We start from the raw sequence: 26,010 nt of genomic DNA on the forward strand, positions 1-26,010 counted from the left end.
TGGCCCTGCCTCGCTACCTTCCCGCCACAGTGGTATTTATCTACTTGTACTAGCGTGCTTTCGAACTGCTATGTTGGCAGGAGCTGAGACAGAGCAACAAGAGCTCATTCCGTTGAAAGGATTCGAACCGCCGACCTTCTGATCAGCAAGTGCAAGAGGCTCAGTGGTTTAGACCACAGTGCCACCCGCGTCCTTCCAGGTAGGGCTGAATAAGACTCCTGTTTGAAAGTCACTGCCTGCCGCAGTATAGACAACACCTGTGTTAAATGGATCAGTCACTCGACTTGGTGTTGGGTATCTTCCTCTGCCAAAGTTATGACTATCATTTACTGGGAGAAATTAAACAGGAAAATTAACTAGTTTGCCAGGCAAATCTGGTCCAGCTCAGTAAATTAACAGTTCTTTCTAACTAGCTATCATGAATAATCTTTACAGATCTCCCCAACTTTGGCATCACAGTTGTGAACAGGAAGCTCTATGGAAGTCACTGGAGAATATGCCGCTAATAATAATAATAATAATAATAATAATAATAATAATAATAATAATAATTTATTTATACCACGCCCTCCCCAGCCAAAGCCAGGCTCAGGGCGGCTAACACCAGTAAAATTACAATAAAATCATAATGGGGGGGGGACAATATAAAATACAGGTTAAAAATACAATTTAAAATGCAGCCTCTTTTTAATAATAGCCCATAGATCAAAACCATAAGGGGAGGGAAACATAAGGGTCAGACTGAGTCCAAGCCAAAGGCCAGGCGGAACAGCTCTGTCTTGCAGGCCCTAGTCTCTTGTGACAGAGCGTTCCACCAAGTCGGGGCCAGTACTGAAAAGGACCTGGCCCTAGCTGAGACCAATCTAACCACCTTGAGACCTGGGACCTCCAAAGTGTTGTCATTTGTGGACCTTAAGTTCCTCCGCGGGGCATACCACTTGACAGTACTTCACTTGATGGTTTAAAGTCAAGTGTGTAAATGGCCACCACTGAAGATATAGGAAGTCCCATCTGCGTAAGCCCTGAGCAAGGACTCCTGCTTGTGCAATGGGGCTTCCCCAGCCTCTTCCCTCGCACCCCACGCCCAAATTGGCTTGGGTGGGGGCTTGGAGAACACCTGGAGCAGAATACAACATGAGGGGCTGAGGGGAGAGGAGGGATCCTTCTGTCTGTCAAGTCAAAATGCTTGCCCTGACAGAAGTATAGCGCGATGCTGAATTCTTCCCACTGCATTTAAATCTTGTCCCTCGTATGTGAACTACAGTGGTTATTATCACAGCGGCAGTCAAGTGATGAAAATCATGGATATTATTCCAAGGTAAGTAGGCATAGCATCAAAAACTTAAAGCAGTAGGCTGAATCAATAAATAGAATTACCTGTCTATGGAGAGAAATAAAATATTTGGGCGAAGCAGCATGGCTCCAAACTCACAGATACGCAGCAAATTATAAAGTTATTAAGATAAATATTTAGTTAGGGTTGTCATATTTCAAAAAATGAAAATCCAGACACAAAAGTTGTTGAGCTTTTTAAAAAATCTCTCTTTTTAAAAATGAAGTTTTTGAGCTATTTTAAAGGAAATTTGCCAAAATCTACGCTTCCGACATGGGTTGCCATACATCCGGATTTTCTTGGACATTTAAGCGATTTCTGCCTGGGCGCTGTTACAAACAGCTGAATCCCGGCTATGTCTGGGAAATTCTGGATATATGACAACCCTAATTTAGCTGAAGAAGATCTATTTTTAATTAGGCCAAGGTCAGACTGAAAGGGGCAAAAGAGCTACCGTAGAGTTGGGACGGGGCCAGTTTGGTGTGTGGCAAAGCAACAGCACCCAGCCAATAGACTCCTACAGATCTGTGTATTCCACAACTGGGGAATGGGTGCAACATGGAGGATGCTTTGTGTCTGAGCTATTTTTCTAGAAAATGAGGTGCCAGAACTCATCATGAACGCCTCCCTTGTTCTTTTATAATGGCAATGGTGCCCACCTCAAAGGTGCCAGAAATGTGTGCCAATGAGTTCCGGCTGAAATACAGTGGTACCTCAGGTTACATACGCTTCAGGTTACATACGCTTCAGGTTACAGACTCTGCTAACCCAGAAATAGTGCTTCAGGTTAAGCACTTTGCTTCAGGATGAGAACAGAAATCGGGCTCCGGTGGCGCGGCAGCAGCAGGAGGCCCCATTAGCTAAAGTGGTGCTTCAGGTTAAGAACGGACCTCCGGAATGAATTAAGTACTTAACCTGAGGTACCACTGTACCCCCTTGGTCCTACCAATGTTATCTTGAACAGCATGGAAGCCACTTTAAGTAGCATCTTCCTGCACCCCTTGATAACCCTTGACCCAACTCCATGCATCTTTGGCATGAGATGGGAGGTGTGGAGACACTTCCGACTTGAGCTTGGACCTCCAGCAATCTAAGAGGCACAGGAAGAAGCCATGCTGCAGCAATTCCTAGGATACTATGTGCACACAGATTGCTGCTCCAGCATCTCATTATGGGACCTTCGATATTCAGCGTACAGTGGTACCTTGGTTCTCGAACGGAATCCATTCCAGAAGTCCGTTTGACTTTTGAAACGTTTGGAAACCAAGGCACAGCTTCTAATTGGCTGCAAGCGAAAACTGTGTCAGACGTTTGGCTTCTGAAAAACGTTCAAAAACCAAAACATGGTTTTCGGTGTTCAGGAGCTGATTTGTTCGTCAACTAAGCCGTTCGAGAACCAAGGTTCCACTTTACTATCAGCAGAGGGAGGGCAGAGGGGAACGTACATCATCTGCTGCCTGGAGGAAACCATTACTTACCAGAAGTGACTAGGTGACAGCCTAATTACACTGCTGGCTTAAACACATTACGACGGTTATATACTTATACCCTCCAACTTGCCTCATGTGAGTGTTGCTAAAACACACCCTTGGCTGCTCTCCTAATTGCAACTTCAGAGACAAGTTCTACTGCAGTGGTTAAGAACATGAACTATCGAGCTAGATGCTTGCTGGTTTTAAGGCTCAATAATTCTTTGCGAGGCAGAAAATAATAATTGTTGTTAGTTGAATTTATATACCGCCATATACCCAGGGGTCTCAGGGCGGTTCACAGAATAAAATCAAGATATAAAACCACAAAACTCATAATAAAAATTTTAAAAAACCCAATAGCCCCCCCCAACACATTTTTAAAGGGCATAGGATGTCAATCAGATCAATCAAAGGCCTGGTTAAAAAAGAATGCTTTTGCCTGGCGCCTAAAGGTATATAATGAAGGCACCAGGTGAACTTCCCTGGGGAGAGCATTCCACAGATGGGGAGCCACTGCAGAGAAGGCCTGTTCAAATGTGAGAAATGGGACTCACTGTACTCTCCTGATCTACATCCCTAAACTGGTTTGGGCATTCATGACTCAAAGCTCAAGATGGATTCACTTTCCTAGGCATATCATAATGGGTATCCTGTGAAGAGAGTGCCTGAATACTGTAGCCAGAATAGCACCCTCTGGATGTTATAAGACAATTTTCACCATCTCATTGAAAGAGATGGGTTTGTTTAGTGTGGAGAAGGGATGTTTAAAAGGGAAACATCAAATACCACATACTAATATTACTATAGAAGAAACATCAGCCTGCTGAAGGGTTTTGCACCTTGGCTGCCCTTTGAAAGATGGGCCCTGGGAGGCAGGAAGGGGAGGAAGACAATGCAAGATATCACCCTCTCCAGAGGGCATGCTTAATGCTCCCATGGTGAGTTATCAAGTGACTCTTGTGTCACTAGCCTAAAAAGAACGCCCTTTTCCAAGGTGTGACATCTTATTAGTTTTCCGAAAGTGTAAGCAGAATCCACACTCACTTCCCTTCCCTGTTACAAAATAGTGGGTGGAGTCATAAAGATGCCCAGAAGGGCTGGCTGAAGCCTTTAAATCATTCCTGATCTTAATCTTTTAAATGTTCCCTAAGACTGTCAGGGAGCATTACCAGCACAGAATGCAGATGCTGATGAGAAAGTCTACTTACATCTCCATCCACTTTCTCTCTCACTCGCTGAATAATCAAACTAAAGGAGATCACTGTGCCTCTAGAGCCCTAGTGACCAAGGAGCCAGCAGAGGGAGGTGTCACAATGAAGGGCGTGTCACAAGGACCTCCGCAACCTAGCAACCACCAGCACTCAACTGACACTACTAAGTTTCCTTATATGGCTTTTAATCCATGTTCAGCTTTTTACAAGTATGAAAAATGAAATTTATACCTTTATATTCAAGCTTCCGTTGTTCCTGCACCTACTTAGCATTAGCTATCTAATCTACCTCTCTGCCTCTTTGGTCCTATATTGTTGAACAGTGGAAAACCAGAAATCACCCCTTGCATGTTTATTCATTTTATTAACCTCCTTCACTAGCAGGTCCTATGGCAAGTTACAGCTATCTAAATTATAATTATTAGTGTTGCTATTAATTAAATTTGTATATCGCCCTATATCCACAGGTTTCAGGGCAGTTCACAGGATAAGATCACAATATAAAAATACATAATAAAAATTAAAACCTAATTACCCACCCCCCCAAACACAAAAGGGCATTGGATGTCAACAGGGCGAGTCTTTAAAATACAACTCTCTGGGGTCAAAGGCCAGGTACCAGACTCCCTAAGTGCCCCCATTCCCCAGGGACAGTCCCAGATTTACAAAGGTGTCCCAGTTTCTGATTTGATCCTGGAATGTCCTATTTTAAATGTTCCCTAAGACGGTCATGGAGCATTACCAGCACAGAATGCCGATGCCGATGAGAAAGTCTACTTACATCTCCATCCACTTTCTCAGTCCCTGAATGATCAATCCAAAGGAGATGGCTGTGCCTCTAGAGCCCTAGTGACCAAGGAGCCAGCAGAGGGAGGTGTCACAATGAAGGGCGTGTCACAAGGACCTCCGCAACCTAGCAACCACCAGCACTCAACTGACACTCCTCTCAACTGACACTACTAAATTTGCTTATATGGATTTTAATCCATGTTCAATCCCAACACATTTTAAAAGGGCATTGGATGTCAATCAGATCAACCAAAGGCCTGGTTAAAAAGGAACATTTTTGCCTGGCACCTAAAGGTGTACAATGAAGGCGCCAGGCAAACTTCCCTGGGGAGAGCATCCCACAGAAGGGGAGCCACTGCAGAGAAGGCCCGTTCTCATGTTGTCACCCTCCAGACCTCTGGAGGAGGAGGCACACAAAGAAGGGCCTCAGAAGATGATCTCAGGGTCTGAGCAGGTTCATATGGAAAGAGGCGGTCCTTGAGGTATTGCAGTCCTAAGCTGTTTAAATCTTTATAGGTCAAAACCACACTTTGAATTGGGCCCAGAAACTAACTTGTAGCCAGTGCAGTTGGACCAAGATCAGTGTAATATGCTCAAACCGCCTTGCTCCATTGAGCAACCTGGCCGCTGAACTCTGCACCAGCTGAAGTTTCCGAACCTTCTTCAGAGGCAGCCCTATGTGTAATGCATTGCAGTAATCTAACCTGGAGGTTACCAGGGCATAGACAACAGTAGTTGGCTATCCCTGTCCTGATAGGGGTGTAGCTGGGTCACCAGGCGAAACTGATGGAAGGCACTCCGGGCCACTGAGGCCACCTGAGTCTCGAGCGACAGCAAAGGATCCAGGAGGACTCCCAAGCTACGAACCTGCTCCTTCAGAGGAAGCGTAACCTCATCAAGAGCAAGAACATGTCTATTACCAAGGTTTAATAGGCCACTTGTTGGTCTGAAGGCTCTTGGAACGGCTCGCAATGATTTAAAAGAGCAAAAATAGAACATGGAAGCGCATCACTAAAATCACCACAAAAGAATAATACCACCAGCAGCAAAGTCAACATGAAAACAGAGCAACAGATTGGAAGGGTTGGACGCATTAAAAGCACCCGAAAGGTGCCAGGCTATGTCAAGTGAATCACTCCATTGGTCACATTTATGGAAATTCATGGGACAATGAAAAGGACCTCGGAAGACTATCTTAATCACTTTCTGTGTGTCTCAATATTACCATCTGCAATACAGACATAATACTAGCGTGCCTTGTGGAGTTGAGGCAAAACACATTAGAAGCATTATGATAGCTATCACAAGGAGCTTAAAAGTAATAAATAGGGCTTTTCATTTTTTTCAGAATAATGGTTATATTGCTAATACACCATTTTCTTGAGCCTTACTGTATTAATTCATCAACACACACACCCCGCATTTCTATTCAGAGATTCAGAAACACAGGCATTTATGAAAGCACGTTGCGCACGGTAATTTGCCTGTCTATGTAGTCATCAATCCATCTTCCCCTCTCCCTCTTAAGAGAATCAAGATTTAAATCCCGGCTCCGGAAAGCAATTCACTCCGGTTGCTAAGCAGCTGCCTTATGCACATGGAACAGGCAATCACGAAGATTCTTAACAGTTGCAAAAGTGGAAATCTCTTGTTGGTAAAAAAAAAAAAAGGCACAGAGTTACAAATCAGCTAGGAACCCACTAAGTGGGAATATTAGATTAACAACATTCCTTCCGCTAAAATATAATAGTTTTAACAGCTTCATTGAGCTTGACAAGAGTGTGCTACCCAGGGGGGAGACAGTCAACTGCTCCTTCTGCCTTAAGATGAGCTCTGTGTTGCTTGAAAGTGTATGGATGTTCTTTAAAGGCAATTGATCCCAAAGAAAGCATGTCTTCGTCTTCATATTCTCTATGCCAGGTGTGGGAAACTTGCATAGTGGGGAGGGATGATGGGAGTTGTACACCCAACAATATTTGGGACGCGGGTGGCGCTGTGGGTTAAACCACAGAGCCTAGGACTTGCCAATCAGAAGGTCGGCGGTTCGAATCCCCGCGACGGGGTGAGCTCCCGTTGCTTGGGCCCTGCTCCTGACAACCTAGCAGTTCAAAAGCACGTCAAAGTGCAAGTAGATAAATAGATACTGCTCCAGCGGGAAGGTAAACGGCGTTTCCGTGTGCTGCTCTGGTTTGCCAGAAGCAGCTTAGTCATGCTGGCCACATGACCCGGAAGCTGTCTGCGGACAAACATTGGCTCCCTCGGCCAATAAAGCGAGATGAGCGCCGCAACCCCAGAGTTGGTCATGACTGGACCTAATGGTCAGGGGTCCCTTTACCTTTACCTTTAAGTTGGGGTAGGCTGTGCTAAATCAACGAGTTGTTGAACACCAAGAGTGGCACTTTAAAGATGCAGAGAAGAGAGGTTATAGCCAGTGTTTCTCCAAGCTTTGCAGCTGGGATGTGGCGGGAACCACCATGCGGCAGCCCAGATCAGACTTTCTCATAATAATAATAATAATAATAATAATAATAATAATAATAATAATAATAATAATTTATCATTTGTACCCCGCCCATGTGGCTGGGTTTCCCCAGCCACTCTGGGCGGCTTCCAACCAAACACTAAAATACAATAACTTATTAAACATCAAAAGCTTCCCTAAACAGGGCTGCCTTCAGATGTCTTCTAAAAGTTTGGTAGTTGTTTTTCTCTTTGACGTCTGGTGGGAGGGCGTTCCACAGGGCGGGTGCCACTACCGAGAAGGCCCTCTGCCTGGTTCCCTGTAGCTTCATTTCTCGCAGTGAGGGAACCATCGAAGGCCCTCAGCGCTGGACCTCAGTGTCTGGGCAGAACGATGGAGGTGGAGACGCTCCTTCAGGATCTAAACTGTGGACATCATCTCTGCCCATGTGTTGTTTTTTTAAAAAGATATTTATTAAAATTTTCCAATTTAATACAATAAAAAAGAATCAAAAAGCAAAAAGCAAAAAAGTTTAAAAACACATAAAGTTCGCAATGCTTATTTTTCAATAACATATTTCCCTGACCTCCTCATACCTCCCCTTCTTGTATTCCAATTCAAGTTGTTAGTTCAGCAAATCCTTATCAGTAATTTTTAACCTATTTCTTTACCCTTCCCCCCCCCATATCCCTCACAACATTACAGCTAAAAACCTCTTAATTTCTATCCGACATCATTCAACATTCATTAATTTTACAATATTTCTGTAAATAATCCTTGAATTGCTTCCAGTCTTCTTCTGCCGACTCTTCTCCCTGGTCACGGATTCTGCCAGTCATTTCTGCCAATCCCATACAGTCAATCATCTTCATCTGCCATTCTTCCAGAGTGGGTAGATCTTGCGTCTTCCAATACTTTGCAATGAGTATTCTTGCTGCTGTTGTAGCATACATAAAAAAAGTTCTATCCTTCTTTGACACCAATTGGCCGACCATGCCCAGGAGAAAGGCCTCTGGTTTCTTCAGAAAGGTATATTTAAATACCTTTTTCAATTCATTATAGATCATTTCCCAGAAAGCCTTAATCCTAGGGCACGTCCACCAAAGGTGAAAGAATGTACCTTCATTTTCTTTGCATTTCCAACATTTATTATCGGGCAAATGATAAATTTTTGCAAGCTTGACTGGGGTCATGTACCACCTGTATATCATTTTCATAACATTTTCTCTTAAGGCATTACATGCCGTAAATTTCATACCGGTGGTCCACAACTATTCCCAGTCCGCAAACATAATGTTATGTCCAACATCTTGTGCCCATTTAATCATTGCAGATTTGACCGTCTCATCCTGAGTGTTCCATTTCAACAGCAAGTTATACATTTTTGACAAAGTCTTAGTTTTGGATTCTAACAGTTCTGTTTCCAATTTAGATTTTTCCACCTGGAAGCCGACTTTCTTATCTGAATTGTAAGCCTCCATTATCTGATAATAATGAAGCCAATCTCGCACTTTGTCTTTTAATTTCTCAAAACTCTGCAGTTTCAGTCTATCTCCTTCTTGTTCCAAAATTTCCCAATATTTCGGCCATTTGGCCTTCATATTGAGCTTTTTCTGAGCTTTCGCTTCCATTGGTGACAACCACCTTGGGGTTTTATTCTCCAATAAATCCTTATATCTAATCCAAACATTAAACAATGCTTTCCTGACAATATGGTTTTTAAATGCTTTATGTACTTTAACCTTGTCGTACCACAAATATGCATGCCACCCAAAAACGTTGTTAAAACCTTCTAAATCCAAAATGTCTGTGTTCTCAAGAAGCAGCCAGTCTTTCAGCCAGCAGAATGCCGCTGATTCATAGTAAAGTTTAAAGTCTGGCAGGGCAAATCCACCCCTTTCCTTTGCGTCAGTTAATATCTTAAATTTTATTCTGGGCTTTTTGCCCTGCCAGACAAATCTAGAAATATCTTTCTGCCACTTCTTGAAACAGTCCATCTTGTCCACAATTTGCAATGTTTGAAACAAAAACAACATTCTAGGCAATACATTCATCTTTATGACTGCAATTCTACCCAACAAGGAAAGCTTCAAATTTGACCAAATTTCTAAATCTTTTTTCACTTCCGTCCAACATTTTTCATAGTTATCTTTAAACAAATGCCCGTTTTTAGCTGTCATGTTAATCCCCAGGTATTTCACTTTCTTAACCACAGTCAAACCTGTTTCATTCTGAAACTTCTCTTTTTCAGTCAATGTCAGATTTTTCTCTAAAACCTTAGTTTTTGACTTATTCAGTTTAAATCCTGCAACCTGACCAAATTCTTGAATCAATTCCAAAACTCTTTTAGTACTAGATTCTGGCTCCTGTAATGTCAATACTAAGTCATCTGCAAATGCTCTCAGTTTATACTGTTTAGCTCCGACCTCATCTCTGCCCATGTGAGCCACCCCTGTGTTCATGAGGATTGGAAAAATCAGTAGCACATCCAATGACACAATGTTAAGGAAAAACAGTGTAAACAAAGGATGGGAAGACACCATATATTGTATCATCCTCGGTTCCCCAGATGTTGTTGGACTACAACTCCCATCATCCCTCGCTAGCAATGGGAGTTGTAGTCCTACAACCTCTGGGGAACCGAGGTTGAGGAATGCTGGCCCTGACTCTCATCTCTCCTGCCCACATAAAACATGCAGATTGCACCGCAGAAAGCGCAACTGAAATCATCCGGTGGTGGAGGGGGCACTTAATCTGAGTGAGCAACCACCAATTTCTAGGGCTCATCTAAATTATTTTGCAAAAGCTAAGAAAACGGAGATGCTTTGACTGTTTCAGCTGAGAGTCAAAATGCACAAAGCCTTTGTTAAAAGCCAACAACAGGTTAGCCGATAGACGTGCTTCAATAAAAGCACAAGTGTGTTTTGTATGTGGGATTTAAATTTTAAAAAATTAGCATAGTGAAACCAATATTCTTGCACTAGTGTAATGCAGGCATCCCCAACCAGATGTTTTGGACTACAATTCCCATCACCCCTGACCACTGGCCATGTTAGCTATGGATCATGGGAGTTGTAGGCCAAAAAACATCTGGAGGGCCGCAGGTTGGGGACACCTGGTGTAATGGCTCATACCCAGTGTGATTTTTCTAGAAAAAGAGGTGCCGGAACTCACCATGAATGCCCCCCTTGTTCTCTTATAATGGCAATGGCAACCACTTGAGAGGGGCTGGAACTGAGTTCTGGCTGGAAAAAAGCCCAACTCATACCAGAGGTAATGGCGACAAGCTGTGTATTACAGTGTGGGTCGTGCCAATGATTGGAGGTGCCCACTTGAACTGGAGCATGTGGATTGGGGTGTTTGCAAAGAACCTTTCTTTCTTTCCCCTCCACAAACAGCTTCTCCCTGTCTGTTTTTTTTTCTAGACAGGCATTACTAGCAACTGGAAAGAAATGTGGAAAACTGGCAAAATAAGATGGCAAATTTTTTTAGGGGGGAAGTAGGTGTTGTTTTTTTAACCAATTCTAATACACAAAAGTATGCTACAAAAATGTGAATATAAAAAATCTGCCCATTTGCTATAAATTGGTGCATAATTCAGCAAATACTTTGATTCCTCCCCCCCTTTTTTGTCAGCAAAGCACAGACAACGGATATCATGTAAATAGTTTTTGGTGGTGATCACGTGAACAGGGATAATTTCTCTGTTTATCTCTCTTCCTCCAAACCAGTATGACTCAACATTGCTCAGCTAGAGAGAACGGCCACCCTGGAGATTGCTTTTTGTGCTGCAGAGGTATTTCAGAAATAACTTCAGCCCCCACAAAGTAGTTTTGATGCATTTGACACCAGCCATGAGACTACTGTGTGTTAGCTATGCAAGATGCTAGCCAAACCCTCTGTGACTATTACAGCCAGCCTTGATGCATGCTGTTCAGCGGGGCATGTTCTCTGATTGTTTCCCAGGACATCCCTTGGGGGGGGGGGTAAGGTCAAAAACAGTCATGTTCAAACCAGAATGCAAATTATCCCAGATGCATTGGTTCTAACTTATGCATGCGGCTTAGTTCTGAATAGAAGGTCCGGTTAAAACCAGCACTTTCCATTGGGCTGGGAAACTAACTGGGAGTATGTACAGTCAGGCCAGGATCAGTGTTATATGCTCAAACCAATCTGGCCACTGAATTCTGCACCAGCTTATGTTTCCGAACTGTCTTCAGAGGCAGACCCACGTATAACACACTGCAGTAATCTAACCTAGAGGTTACCAGAGCACAGACGATAGATGTTAGGATGGACTTGTAAAAGGGTAAAAGAGTATTGGGAAACGATCCATAATGAAATGGAAAAAATGTTTAAAAGTACTTTCCCCAAAAAACCCAGAGTCCTTTCTGTTGGGGATAATTCAGATTGAAATTCCCAGGGGACAAAAAACTACTACTGCAGCCCATGTTTTGTTAGCCCAAAAATGGAGAACGAGTGAGGTCCCAACCAAAGAAGAATGGCAACTTAAGTTGGCAGAATATGTACAACATAACGTATAGAATAAGAGAACAAGAAGAACATACCTTTAGAGAAGATTGGAAAACGTTTATTGAATATATGGGAAATAATTGTGTGCAGCTGAAAACGCTGGCAGCATTAAGATAAACCCAACAGTGTAAATCAGTTTTGATGGAGAATATAACATGATGTTTTGTACTGAACTATTTTCCATCAGAGAAGATTTAAACTTCAGCAACAGCCAATGGTCAGGGATGGTGAGCATTCTGGTACAAATAGCTGGAAGGCACCAGCTTGAGGGGAAAGCTGGTTTAAACCATGGTATACTGAAACAAACCAAGATCTGTAAACATATTTTGATTTTGGCTTGTTTCTATAAGTCACAGTTGAAGCTTTAAATGAACCACAGTTTTGACAGGAGGATTCAAATGTTGTTATCAGGCCTCAAATGTTGAGCGCTGCCCTTTTTAAAGCTGTATCATGTATAGACTCTATGGGGATAAATCTTTTCTCAGTCAATTCAATATCTGGTATCTCAGTCAATTCAATATCATGTTGTGCGGATGCCTGATGATCATCTTCCAAAGCAACTACTCTATTCCAAACTTAAAAATGGAAAGCGTAATGCTGGTGGTCAACAAAAGAGGTTTAAAGACTTTCTCAAGGCAAATCTTAAAAAAAAAGTAGTATAAACACTGAAAAATAGGAAACACTGGCCTGCGAGCGCTCCAGTTGGAGAACAGCCTTTCCCAAAGGTGTCATGGGCTTTGAAGACACTCGAACTCAGGACGCAAGGGAGAAACGTGCTAAGAGGAAGGCACTCTTGGCAAATCCACACCATGATCAACTCCCACCTGGAAACCAATGTCCCCACTGTGGAAGGACGTGTGGATCCAGAATTGGCCTCCACAGTCACTTATGGACACAGCGCTAATACCGTATTCATGGAAGACAATCTTATTTGGCTATGACTGATCGCCAAAGAGAGAGAGAGATCTTTTCTCAGTCAATTCAATATCTGGTAGAACGTGGAACAACACACTGAAGAGATGAGGCAACATCTTATTCTCCTGCAGTTTTATAGCTGAGAGGGGGAACTAACCTGGGCAGCCCAAGACCTCACTGCCGAGGCTTGTGCCCTAGAGAGGTCACTTATCGTGCTGCTAACTCAGCAAAAACAATGCGGGAGGCAGCAGTTATGAATTACTGGCCACTGCAGCCACAAAAGGTGCTGTGATTCTCCAGTGGTTTGGCTTCACCCGGGAGGCGCATTCCATTGTCTCTCAAGACAAGATGGATGCCAACAACAGCAACTTCCAGTTACCCAAATATTTCACTTGTATCACCAGCTGTATTAACAAAAAAACAAAGAAAAAGACTGGATTTGGATTTATTCCTGAGCCAACAGGTGATGTTATTCAACTCTCCACAGCTGTGGAAAAAACATGCCTGCTTGGGGAAGAGTTTTCTGCTATAATTTCTGATAATTGTTAGTTATTTAGATCACATCATTATCCCTTGACGTGGCCTACTCATAAGGGGCTCGTGTTCTAGGATGATCAATGGATATTTTTATTGATTGATTGATTTTGATGCAGGTACAATTGGAAAGCGAAACAGGTGGATCTTTTTAAATGACATACCTGTTGGTTTTTTGTTCCTGGTTAACACAGCCCAAGGAATGCTAAATAATATTTGTCTTTTACTTAGCATCACATGCCACGACAAAATCTTTGTTTTACTATCTATTGCAATCTCAGGGGCGAGCTTAGAAAAGTTAGCATTGCAATTCAAAACCTGTTAAAGGTGATTTCTAGGGAGCTTACAGGTCCACATGACTGACAGGTTTTGACATTCCTCCTGTCAGGGTCATTCTGGTGAAAAGTCCTCCCTGCTCTGAGGAGTGGATGGGGATAAGTTGTCAACTGCCCTGTGAATCTAATAAAACAACAACAACAACAACCACCGTTTTTTCGCTCTATAAGACACACTTTTTCCCTCCTAAAAAGAAAGGGGGAATGTGTGTGCGTCTTATGGAGTGAATGCAGGCTTCTGGCTTAGCCCCTCAGTCCCTTCCCCCACCTCCCGGAAAAGCCCCCAAGAGCCGCGTGGAGCGTGTGTGCGGCTCTTGGAGGCTTTTCCCCGAGCTGGGAGAAGGGCAGCTCATCAGTAGAAGAGGAAGAAGAGTTTGGATTTGATATCCCGCTTTATCACTACCCGAAGGAGTCTCAAAGCGGCTAACATTCTCCTTTCCCTTCCTCTCCCACAACAAACACTCTGTGAGGTGAGTGAGGCTGAGAGACTTCAGAGAAGTGTGACTGGCCCAAGGTCACCCAGCAGCTGCATGTGGAGGAGCGGGGAAGAGAACCCGGTTCACCAGATTACAAGTCCACCGCTCTGAACCACTAGATCACGCCCTTCTCCCTTCTCGGGGGAAAGCCTGCAAGCGCCGCACACACGCTCCACGTGGCTTGTGAAAGGGAGCGCTGAGCAGAGCCTGGGATACATACAGGCTCTGCTCAGCGCTCCCTATAAAGAATTTTTTCCCCTTGCATTCCCCCTCTAAAAACTAGGTGCGTCTTATGGTCAGGTGCGTCTTATGGAGTGAAAAATACGGTAGTCCTGGGAAATTTTACTATTGTCTGTGATGGCTATTAGCTCCATTCAAAAGGCACAGAAATGCAAGACTAATCAGTCTTGTTCCATTATTTAACTGTAGCAAGATGGGAATCCAGCTTTATTTTTAAAAAAATGAGGTTAGGGAAGAGAGGCTGGATCCTTCCTTTTGATCTCCAGCCTTTTTGCAGTCAATCAGTGAGTTCTATCATTTCAAAACACAAAAAATGAAGAAATAAAAGGGAGCAAGGAATCAAGCAAGGAGATAGTTACTTCCCTCTTTTTCTTCAATGGGATTCCTACTTCATACTTAACAAAACTTCTTTGCAAGATTGTTTGCATTTCCAAAGCTTGCAAATCAGCTGCCTTTGTTAAACAAATGTATTTTACAAGCCAAAACCTATGCAAGCACATTCCCAGTTTGCATAGGACTGCACTCTGAATTAAAGTAAGAAGAAGGGTGCAGAGGGAATTTCGGCAGTGCTTTATAACTGGAATTTAGTAGATTATTCCAGCTTACTCTTAAATTTTGAACTGACCTTTACTCAGTGTTTTCTGAGATTATGGAAGTATCAAGAAACTCTGACAATCCATGTAAATAAGTTTCTTTTTAATCTGCCAAATTTTGCATTTCTCACCAGGCACAAGAGCAAAATTGTGTCTGCTTTTGATAGTGTGATTTTATCATATCATTTGCCATGCAGGCTACTGAAGAAGGAAGCAAATTACTATTCTGGGGACCTTAAATAAAGGAGATCAAGTACAAAAAGAATTTGTTTCTGATAAACTCCAGTGTAGCTTTGCTAAACCCCATAGGCAGAAAGTTTCAGTGATCCAGCTTAGTAACTGGGCTCTAGCACATGAAAACTAATACTACAAAGGAATTTAGCCTTTAAGTTACAACTAGACATCTTATTGAAAAACTGCTCCTACTTCTTTCATTTTTGTAATGATATTTCTTAGTGGGAAAATTAAAATAAGCACTCTGCTGGCCAAATCCCAAGCTCTCGCTCAATTTGTGGCTGCACCAGAAAACAGCAATGTAAACATTGTTTGATATATGAAACAAACAAACAAAAAATCCTTCCAGTAGCACCTTAGAGACCAACTAAGTTTGCTATTGGTATGAGCTTTTGTGTGCATGCACACTAAAGCTCATACCAGTAACAGACTTATTTGGTCTCTAAGGTGCTACTGGAAGGATTTTTTTTTTATTTTGTTTCGACTACGGCAGACCAACACGGCTACCTACCTGTAACTTGATATATGAACTTATATACAGTGGTATCTCAGGTTAAGTACTTAATTTGTTCCGGAGGTCCGCTCTTAACCTGAAACTGTTCTTAACCTGAAGCACCATTTTAGCTAAAGGGGCCTCCTGCTGCTGCTGTACTGCCAGAGCACAATTTCTGTTCTCATCCTGAAGCAAAGTTCTTAACCCGAGGTAATATTTCTGGGTTAGTGGAATCTGTAACCTGAAGCATATGTAACCTGAAGCGTATGTAACCCAAGGTACCACTGTACAAGATATGTGGCAGAGCGAGGAACAAGTACTTGAAAAGTTTGAAAGCAGATGGGGAGGGGGAACTGCCAGAAGCTGTCAAATGAATCTCCCAGTAAAAGAAAAAAAGAAATTAAGGATTAAGAGGAGATTTAAGAAGAATGGAGTGGCAACATGAGGAAGAAATGGACACATGTTTGCAACAGGAGTGGGAAACCTGATTTTTTTAAGAAGAAATTGTATTAAATTAAAATGATTTGGACTGATTTGTAATAATTTGGAAAACCAATGAAGTAAAGAAAAGAAATTCACCCTATGTAAACTGGAGTTATGCAACTTTACCAGACAACACCAGTGCTGATAAACACGTACAATAATGCATGTCATGATTTTGCTGTATTTTATGACATTTTGATTTTAAATTGCTATCTGAAACTCTCGAGTAGCACGTAGAAGAGCAGGAATAAAAATCTCCCTCTGTATATAAATGAATCAGATTGTTGCGCTAGCACCGACTTCACAACCTTGGCTACCAAGCCCAGCCACAACTTGTACCATCCAAGGGACCCAAACAACTGGTGAAATGAAATCAAAAACAAAGACACAAAGACAAGGTTGGTCAAGCAATTCAAGGCTCAAACTCATGAACAAGGCGGCCCAGTTTGTACAACACAGGAAGTCATGGTTTGGAAGAATTCATGACCGCGGCTTAGGGCCACATCCAAGCCATCAGTAAGTCAGGAACAAACCTTGGTTACAGATCATTGTTTATCAATAAGGAAACAAACTGAAATCCTCGATTTGGACTAAAGCAGAGATTGTGGTTTGTTTCTTAAGAGTGCTACTGTCCTACAAATCATTTAAGCAGCTGCAAGAAGAGAACCCTTTACTGCAGATTTCTATGGGCCACCAAGCAAGGTGGGATAATCAAATCTCAGATAAATTGGATCAGTCAAGTACAGTGGTACCTCGGGTTACATACACTTCAGGTTACAGACTCCACTAGCCCAGAAATAGTAGAAGAAGAGTTTGGATTTGATATCCCGCTTTATCACTACCCGAAGGAGTCTCAAAGCGGCTAACATTCTCCTTTCCCTTCCTCCCCCACAACAAACACTCTGTGAGGTGAGTGGGGCTGAGAGACTTCAAAGAAGTGGGACTGGCCCAAGGTCACCCAGCAGCTGCATGTGGAGGAGTGGGGAATCAAACCCGGTTCACCAGATTACGAGTCTATCGCTCTTAACCACTACACCACACTGGCTCTTGGGTTACCTTGGGTTAAGAAATTTGCTTCAGGATGAGAACAGAAATCGTGCTCTGCGGCGCGGCAGCAGCAGGAGGCCCCATTAGCTAAAGTGGTACCTCAGGTTAAGAACAGTTTCAGATTAAGAACGGACCTCCAGAACGAATTAAGTACTTAACCCGAGGTACCACTTGTTCTGGGACCCAGCGAAGCATCGCTTCTACCCAACTCATCTGCAAGGGGCAGGTTAGCTGGGCTCTGATGCCACCCATAACCACATCTGCTCACACAGAGATTCAAGAAGAACCTCCCATGCTGCCCCAGTGTTCTAATTCAGGCCAGGCAAATTGCTTCAAACTACTGGCCCTCCAGTGTGCGTCACATTGCAAGATCAGGCAGCACTGCCCTTCCTCAGTCCTCCCGCATGCGGGTTATTTTCAGCAGAAGTAGAAATGGGGCCATGTGCACAGCCTGGGGGCGAGTGGCTGACAAATAACGCGATGTGAGATGCAGGAAGGCCTCTGCCAAAAACAGCTAAATTGCTTGACTATGTTGAAGCGCACTCTGGCACAGTAGTGGCAGCAGGAACGGAATGGAGAATAGTCTGTACCGCAGCCTCGGAGAACTAAGGAGTCCTGTTCAGGCATTCAATGAACATGGGGAGCAGGACCAGCACCTCTTGGCCCTACCCATTACCTCCACAAGGGCCCTGTCTGTACACAGCTCTCCTAGTACACTGGGAAATGTATGGTCTTCCTGGATCACATGTGTGGATGTGTGCAGGCCTGGGCGATGTAGCGATACATTGCCGGAAACCGGTTTAAAGTTAAAATCATGAGCTGGCAGATGAAGTTGATGGACTATGCTGAAATGGCTAAAATGGCCAGCATGACTAAACCGGTTCTGGCTCAACGGGACATCATGACGGAAACCAGAGCACAAGGAAATGCCGTTTACCTTCCTGCCGCAGCAGTACCTATTTATCTACTTGCACTGGTATGCTTTTGAACTGCTAGATTGGCATTCTGTCTATAGGTAGGGCTGGCCCTGCCTCGCTACAGGCAGATACTTCTTTTCGTGAGCGAGATCTGGCATGGAAAGAGGCCATGCACTGATCCACCCAGAAAGGTCCTGAACTTACCAGAGGTTCAGAAAACCAACTTGCTCAATTCTGACAAACTTAAGTCTAGCCAGGAGGATAAACAATTATCCTTATCCCGAGCACAGAAGATAGTGATTGTACCAAGCTACATTTAGGGCGTGTGAATGGATCCACACATAAGGAACTGTTATTATGTGCTTTGATATGTTGTCTTACAGGAATAAAAGCATTAGGAATAATGGACTCAGTTTCTTTCACTGATGCTTTTAACAGTTTAGCAATACGCTCAAGTAGACTCTTGGTGTTAACACCTCCATATAGCTATTTGGGCTTTTTAATAAAAAAAATTAGAAGACAGGCTGAATAATATTCTGTACTTTTCATAAACAGACCTGCTTCTGCCATGGAAATAGCTAGAAACCCCCTAAGCAGGAAGGTTTCTGTAAAAATATATGAAACAACCCAACCTAATTCACTAGCACCAACCAGAAAAACAGCACGTTCACTCCCTTTGTTCTCTCACTTGTAGCTGCAGCAACTTAATTTTCCAGCACGAACGTTTCCCTCACTGTTGTTTTGTCACGCTTGAAATATATAATTAAGAGAGCAAATTTGCGCAGCAAGTTCGTTGGAAGAGCTCTGTGGTTCTGTTGGCAAAAAGACGGCAATTCGTGCAAACCCTAATGGAACACAAAGAGAGAAATTTGCTTTCCTTCCGGTTGGAAGGAAAAAAATAAGGCTGATGTCCCAAGGTGCTGGAAATGTTCAATCTATGATTAGCAGAAACATGACCTGAATCTCAACGGCTGCCTTTCACAATTACACAAGGTATCTAGACTGATGACTCACAAGGTGTTTGGCTACAGTTTGATGCCACACAAAAACCACCGCGTACAGCGTGGCAGAAATTGGTCGTGACGGTGCATAATTGCTCATTGTTGATCTGCCTGGGCTAATGACAGTGGGATATGAATGCCATGGATAGAAAACATTAGAAAAGCGCTTCTTCCAAAGTTGCCTCAAGTGGAGGAGAAGCCACCATAACATGCCTCCACATGCCGGTCAAGTAACTCTTAGAAAAAACCCAGGGCCACCACAAGAAGGTCCTTCTAGGAACCAGGCTAATGTTTGTGTGGGGAGAAAATGACTCAGGAATGCCTCCCACATTAACTGAGGCAGGAAGTTCTGAATAGCGCTTTTTTTCAGCCGGAACTCTCTGGAACTCAGTTACGGCGCTTCTCAGATGGGCGCCATTACCATTATAAGGGAATAAGGGAGGCATTCATAGTGAGTTCTGCACCTCTTTTTCTAGAAAAAAAGCACTGATTCTGATGTACTGGCGCAATACAGGAAGTGGTTCTCCTATGCTGCTAAACATAGGAGCCAATTTCTGGGGGCCGAGCTCCCTTCAGGGCCCCCCAATAAAATATTTGAGGGTGCCACCCCCACCAAAGTTGATGGGAACTGCCACTCAAAAGATGTGTCTGTGCCACATCTTGTGGTCAATTTATATGGGGCCACCTGGCCCACCCACCGCATTGGTGCTCTGGCTGCTGAGGTGATAAGGATTTACAAGTCCCACTGCCTTTGAAGAGAGCTTCAGGAAACATTGGGAACCGGAATTGGTCCAACATCGACAAAGCATTTCGTGAAAGTTCGCCGCGAGGTTGTGCTTTGGGGAAGGTGCTGGTCTTGTGTGGGAAAGTGTGGCGTTTGTGCAGGTTCTGCCGCCTCACGGCAGGCCAAAAACGGAAATACACCGACAGAACAATCCTAAGGGCAGGCTGCAGGTCAGGGCAGAAGGGGTGGTTTGTGTCAGAGTGGATGCTGTGGTTGTTTTCGCCACACCAGCAGAGAGAGGGTCTTGCATCAGCTCTGTCTCCAAGAAATGGGCCAGCTTTGGATCCATTGGCCCTGCTGTCACTGGTCCTGCTCCTCTTCCCCGCCGTTTGGAAAGCCTTCCGCCAGCTACTGCTGGAAGCGATGCCAACATTAGCTTCCAAGGCCATCATAGTGTTCGAAACTCCCATTGTTCTAGGTGCATTTTGCGACGGAATTTCATTAGTGCAAGCAGTTTCTGAGCTCTGGGAGCAGTACTGCGCCTAAGATTTCAGATTAAAACTGTAGAGTGGAAGGAAAGGTGAACCTTTTTCTGCCTCCCTACTTCCAGCTACTCTATGGAGACTGGAGAAGAGACCCTCTTAAGAATATTAGGGGGTGGGCAGGGGAAGGACTAGACCTTGTGAAAAATGAACGTAATACTTTAGCTTTGGGAAATCCTGATCTAGATGAATATTGCTGCCCTATGCTGTATTATGTGCTTGCACATGTATACAAAGGAAATAATTTGACCGTTTACTTGAGGTTACCATTCTAAAAAGCATGCTTTCTGATGTATTAAGCCTCATTGAACACAGTGTGACATACTTTTGATTAACCAAGCATAGGATTGCACTGTGCATCCCGAACAGACGGTACTTGTTTTTACTTTGAAACACTTTTAAAAAGAAAAGAGCAGCAACTTGTTTAAATATTCACTTTATGTCCCTAAAACTGATCAAACTTCTCAGTATTTCTAGCTAGCAAAGTGCAACTGCGGGGGGCAGGGGGTGGGGAGAGAGAGAGAACGGAAGAATCTTTTCCCTCTTTATTGAAGCACACTCTAGGTCAACGTTGTGAAACCTTTACAGCCTGAGGCCAGCCTAGCACCTCTGGGAATCCCACAAGTCGTGTAGGAGTCTGAGGCCACAGTCCTCTCTTAATATTGCTCCCATCAACTGGCATTCAGCAGCACACTGAATCCGAACAGACATTGCCGGGTGGATGGGACAACTCCAGAGGAATGAAAAAAGGCAGCTCCATTGTAACATGTGAAACTGACGACATGTGAAAAGCAGCCGTTGACTGCAAATGTTTGGCAAACTCTGCAAAATTCTGACCCATTCATTATGGTACGTGAGGAGCAATGGGAGCTCACCCCATTGCAGGGATTCGAACTGCTGACCTTCTGATTGGCAAGCCCAAGAGGCTCAGTACGTTTCCAAGCACAATTCAAAGTGTTGGTGCTGACCTTTAAAGCCCTAAACGGCCTCGCCTGGATACCTGAAGTAGCGTCCACCCCCATCGTTCAGCCCAGACACTGAGGTCCTCCTTCGAGGGCCTTCTGGCGGTTTCCCTCACTGCAAGAAGTGAACTTACAGGGAACCAGGCAGAGGGCCTTCTCAGTAGTGGCACCCTCCCTGTGGAACACCCTCACATCAGATGTCAAGGAAATAAACAACTACCTGACTTTTAGAAGACATCTGAAGGCAACTCTGTTAAGAGAAGTTTTTAATGTTTGATTTTTTTTGTGTTTTTAATATTCTGTTGGGAGCTGCCCTATGTGGCTGGGGAAACCCAGTCAGATGGGCATGGGAAGAAGAAGAAGAAGAAGAAGAAGAAGAAGAAGAAGAAGAAGAAGAAGAAGAAGTAGTAGTTGTTATTGTTGTTGTACCTGGTACATGAGGAAGTATCACTGACTCCGAATATTCTGCCCCCCACCCTTTGCGAACACCCCTAACCCATACAAAAAATCTGAACTGTTAGGAAATGAAGATATGAGATGCTGGAGGGCCTGCCCCTGGTTCTTGCCCCAAGGGAAGATTTGGGCCTAAATATGAATCATTTTAGCAAGCATGGCAGGAGGCACAACACATTCCTGGCTCCCGTAAGAGTCGCGAGGTCACAAGCAACGCTTGCTGCCTACTATGCAAGGGAGTGTTTGGCGCAACACCCTCTTTTCATAGTGCAAGTGTGGAGGAGGTGTATTCATAGTGACAACAGAAGCGTTACAGGAAGCTGAGGAAAGGCAATGCAAAATGTTGCATTGCCAACAATGCATCCTTTATGAAAAATTGCTGGGTTGTAAGAACTTAGATTACCTTTTTTCGCTACATAACAGCACTTTCAGAGATTCAGTAGCAAACTCCCAGTGAAAAGGCTCACGGCTTGATTAACTTTGTGTTCCCTTTGGGTGTAACCAAACCCGTGTGAGGCACATTTAAGTTGTGTTGAGTTGAACAGGAAAGCACAATCTTCACTCTGTGACTTTAGTTTTGAAGGACTGCTTGTTGTTGTTTTTCCAGATGTGCTGTCTTTCCAAAGGAAACCCAGATTAAAATCCCCATTTGCTATGAAGCTCACAGGGTGATCGTGGGTGCTATCTGTCAGTTTAACTTATCCCTTTACAAAGCTGGCAGAATTTTTATTATGAAAGCACGTATTCTGGGGAGAATGCTTTCAATGCTCCCTCCCCTTCATCTCTCCAGCTTCATATTGGATGCATAAGTGCATCATTCTCATGCATACCATGTACACAATTGTGGGCAGAGGTAAAGGTAAAGGACCCCTGGACAGTTAAGGCCAGTCAAAGGCGACTAGGGGGTTGCAGCGCTCATCCTGCTTTCAAGCCGAGGGAACCGGCATTTCTCCAGACAGCTTTCTGGGTTATGTGGCCAGCATGACTAAACCGCTTCTGGCGTAACAAAACACCGTGACAGAAACCAAAGAGCACGGAAATGCCATTTACTTTCCCGCAGCAAAGGTACCTATTTATCAACTTGCACTGGTGTGCTTTTGAACTGCTAGGTTGGCAGGAGCTAGGACAGAGCAACGGGAGCTCATCCTGTCGCAGGGATTCGAACCGCCGACCATCTGATCGGCAAGCCCAAGAGGCTCAGTGGTTTAGACCACAGCGCCACCCGCATCCCTATATGTGACTCAATGGGAGATGTATCTTGCCTAGTAATGGGCAGTGATGCTCTCCCAGCTTTCCAACATAATGGGGCGCTGGTGTCTACCAAGAGGGAGAAGAGCTAGGCGCTGGACCATTGGACCGGCAGCTGGAGCTGCCTTTATCTCATCTACTCCCCCTCTCATTAAGCATCAGCAGCCCACTACTGGTATGTTGGGAAACTGGGAAAGGAATCAAACCAAACCATTGTCATCTCACCAGCTACTACTGATCTTGCCATAAAGATGGGAGCTGAGTTTTAGGGCCACTGTCTAGAGCAGGGATGGGGAACCTTGGTCCAGTATATCTGAAGGAGCGTCTCCACCCCCATCGTTCTACCCGGACACTGAGGTCCAGCACCGAGGGCCTTCTGGCGATTCCCTCACTGTGAGAAGCCAAGTTACAGGGAACCAGGAAGAGGGCCTTCTCGGTAGTGGCGCCTTCCCTGTGGAACACCCTCCCACCAGATGTCAAAAAGAACAACAACTACCAGGCTTTTAGAAGACATCTGAAGGCAGCCCTGTTTCGGGAAGCTTTTAATGTTTGATGTATTATAGTATTTTAATATTCTTTTGGAAGCCGCCCAGAGTGGCTGGGGAAGCCCAGCCAGATGGGCGGTGTATAAATAATAAATTATTATTATTATTATTATTATTATTATTATTATTATTATTATTACCTGAAACGATTTAGATGTTGTAACTCAGCCCCACCGGCCATTTCTGGGACTCAGCTACATTAGTCAAAACACAGTGTTTTGAATGCGTTATAAACATGCAACACCAGATGGCACCAGAGAGCAAAATAAAATGATAAGGGGTTTTCCATAGCATTTTTTTTCTTTTGTCATAGCAATTAAATTTCTGAGTTAATTATAGCTGTAGATCCACCCATGATCAGGGATAATGGACACATCTGGGAGGGACATAGGTCTATTCTTGGTCTAGAGCTCCAGTCCTATTCTGTGTTCCTATTACCTACTGAAAGGGCAACTTGCACAAAGGCCATAAATTTAATGTGTGATTTATTTATTTTTTAAAAAAAACTATTCATTTGAAACACAGTCAATCAGCTGGTGGGTAGGTAAGTATTTTTTAAAAAAGCTTACAAGGGATTCTGCATATCCCACACATCCAACTTGGCATTTGAGGAGGGGGACAAGTTGTTGGAATTATGCATTACGGAAATATTTTGAAGACAGACAAAATGCTTGTTGGTCTGGTTTAGTCTATGCAAGGACATGGATTGCTATCAAACAATGTGAAAAAGAAGCCCATGAGGTCACTGAGTGGCCTTCAGCAAAGTGTTTAAAAGGATGGATTGGCATAAAGATTCATATACGAAGCTCTAAGGAGTGCAGGGATATTTGAAGAGAAGTCACAACAAGTGATAAGATGCATGTGTAGAAAGGTCAGATCCTACATAGCCCCATGAGTAGTTGTTAACATTAAATAGAGTTTATAAAATGTTTAAGCAAGTGTCTAAAGATAAGTTCAGATCAAGTTCCAGCAACCTTCCCCTGAGATGTTTGCAAGCATTAATTGCTGACAGACTATCAAACGTTATCATGAACCTCAGAAAAACAGTCCCAACTATATCTCTAATCCATGATACAGAACCAAGTGTTTATCATAGCTCTCATTTCCAGTTCTCAAAGCAGTCAGGGGGAAATGGTTAGAAGTCGTAAGATTGGCAGCTAAGCTTGGTCTCTTCTTTGTGGTCTTCAGGGGCCTACCAAAAAATTCAGGAACATGGTTCTCCATAAGCTGCAATATTACCATCCTCTCAGGAGTACAGTAGCTTTCTGAGGCTAATCTTATATAGATTCTCCTAGGGGAATCTTATTTCAGCCAAGCTATCCTTGATTGCCCTGTCATAACACACATCACTGCAAAACTCTGGTCTAACTTCAACTTTGCTCCTAGCATTTCCTCAGGTTTTCTTCCACACTGTAGTCAAATGTCACAACTCCAACTGAGATCTTTGGTTACAATTAAGTGTAACCAAATAGTCTTATCGGTCTTCCGTGATGGTCAGTGTTAAATCTGTTGCGGCAAAGCTACAAAGAGTCTGCTGGCAACCTAAAGACAGACGGAACTAAACAGTATCTGCTTTTATTTTGTGTCACATTTGTTATTATTCTTTGTTATGTTATAGATAAATATATGTGAAGAATTATAATAATAAAGAAGATGAACCCATTTTATTACCACGTAAGATTTTGCCAGTTAGGGCCGACATCAACAGTTCATTTTTCAACAAGTCGCTTTGTCTTTAAGATGCCACAAAGCTCTTTGTATTTGATGCAACAGACTAACTCTGGGGAGTTTGCTACCATGACTGGGTCATGCCGCTTGGGGCTTATGGGAAATTGAGGCCCCCAAAACACTGAGATAGCCACAGGTCTAAGGGTTCTCTATTTCAGTGTTTCCCACACTTGGGCCTCCGGCTGTTTTTGGACTACAACTACCATCATCCCTAGCTAGCAAGACCAGTGGTCAGGGATGATGGGAACTGGAGTCTAAAAACAGCTATAGACCCATGTTTGGGAAACACTGAAACAGATAATTATAAAACCTGGATTTTCCTCCTAGCACTATATGCATGTGAGCCGCAATACGACGGCAGGATATCACAGCTCAAACAATTATTAACAGGTGATGTAGAACCCTCAATGTAGAGAATTGATAAGTTTGCGCTTCCCACTTTAAAAAATAAAATAAGGGAGATGTGCATTTCAATAATGGCAGGAGAGTGAACAAACCTGAGGGCTAGGGAGGCAACAAAGCATTCCCAAAATGGAGGAAGATGTGTTACGTGTGCCTTGTCACCACTTAAAAAAGAAAAGGGCACAACACAAGTTGTTGTGCACTGGAGTGGCACAGCTGCTAAAGAAATTGAAATCCAACACACAAAGGTCACAAAACGGCATGGCGCGTGCAGATGCCAACTTTTGTCACTCATCACGAATGATGTCCAAGGTGCTCTTGAAGAAGTGCTAATGTCAG

At 43.6% G+C, this 26,010-nt stretch overlaps 1 protein-coding gene across 1 annotated transcript in view; it reads right to left on the reverse strand.

Annotated features, from left to right (window-relative positions):
• The window catches only part of VSNL1 (visinin like 1), a 102,076-nt gene that overhangs the window by 28,154 nt on the left and 47,912 nt on the right, over window positions 1-26,010 (reverse strand). The window lies entirely within an intron of this gene.

Source organism: Podarcis raffonei, chromosome 3 (genome assembly GCF_027172205.1).
Source record: "Podarcis raffonei isolate rPodRaf1 chromosome 3, rPodRaf1.pri, whole genome shotgun sequence".
NCBI classification, from domain to species: Eukaryota; Metazoa; Chordata; class Lepidosauria; order Squamata; family Lacertidae; genus Podarcis; species Podarcis raffonei.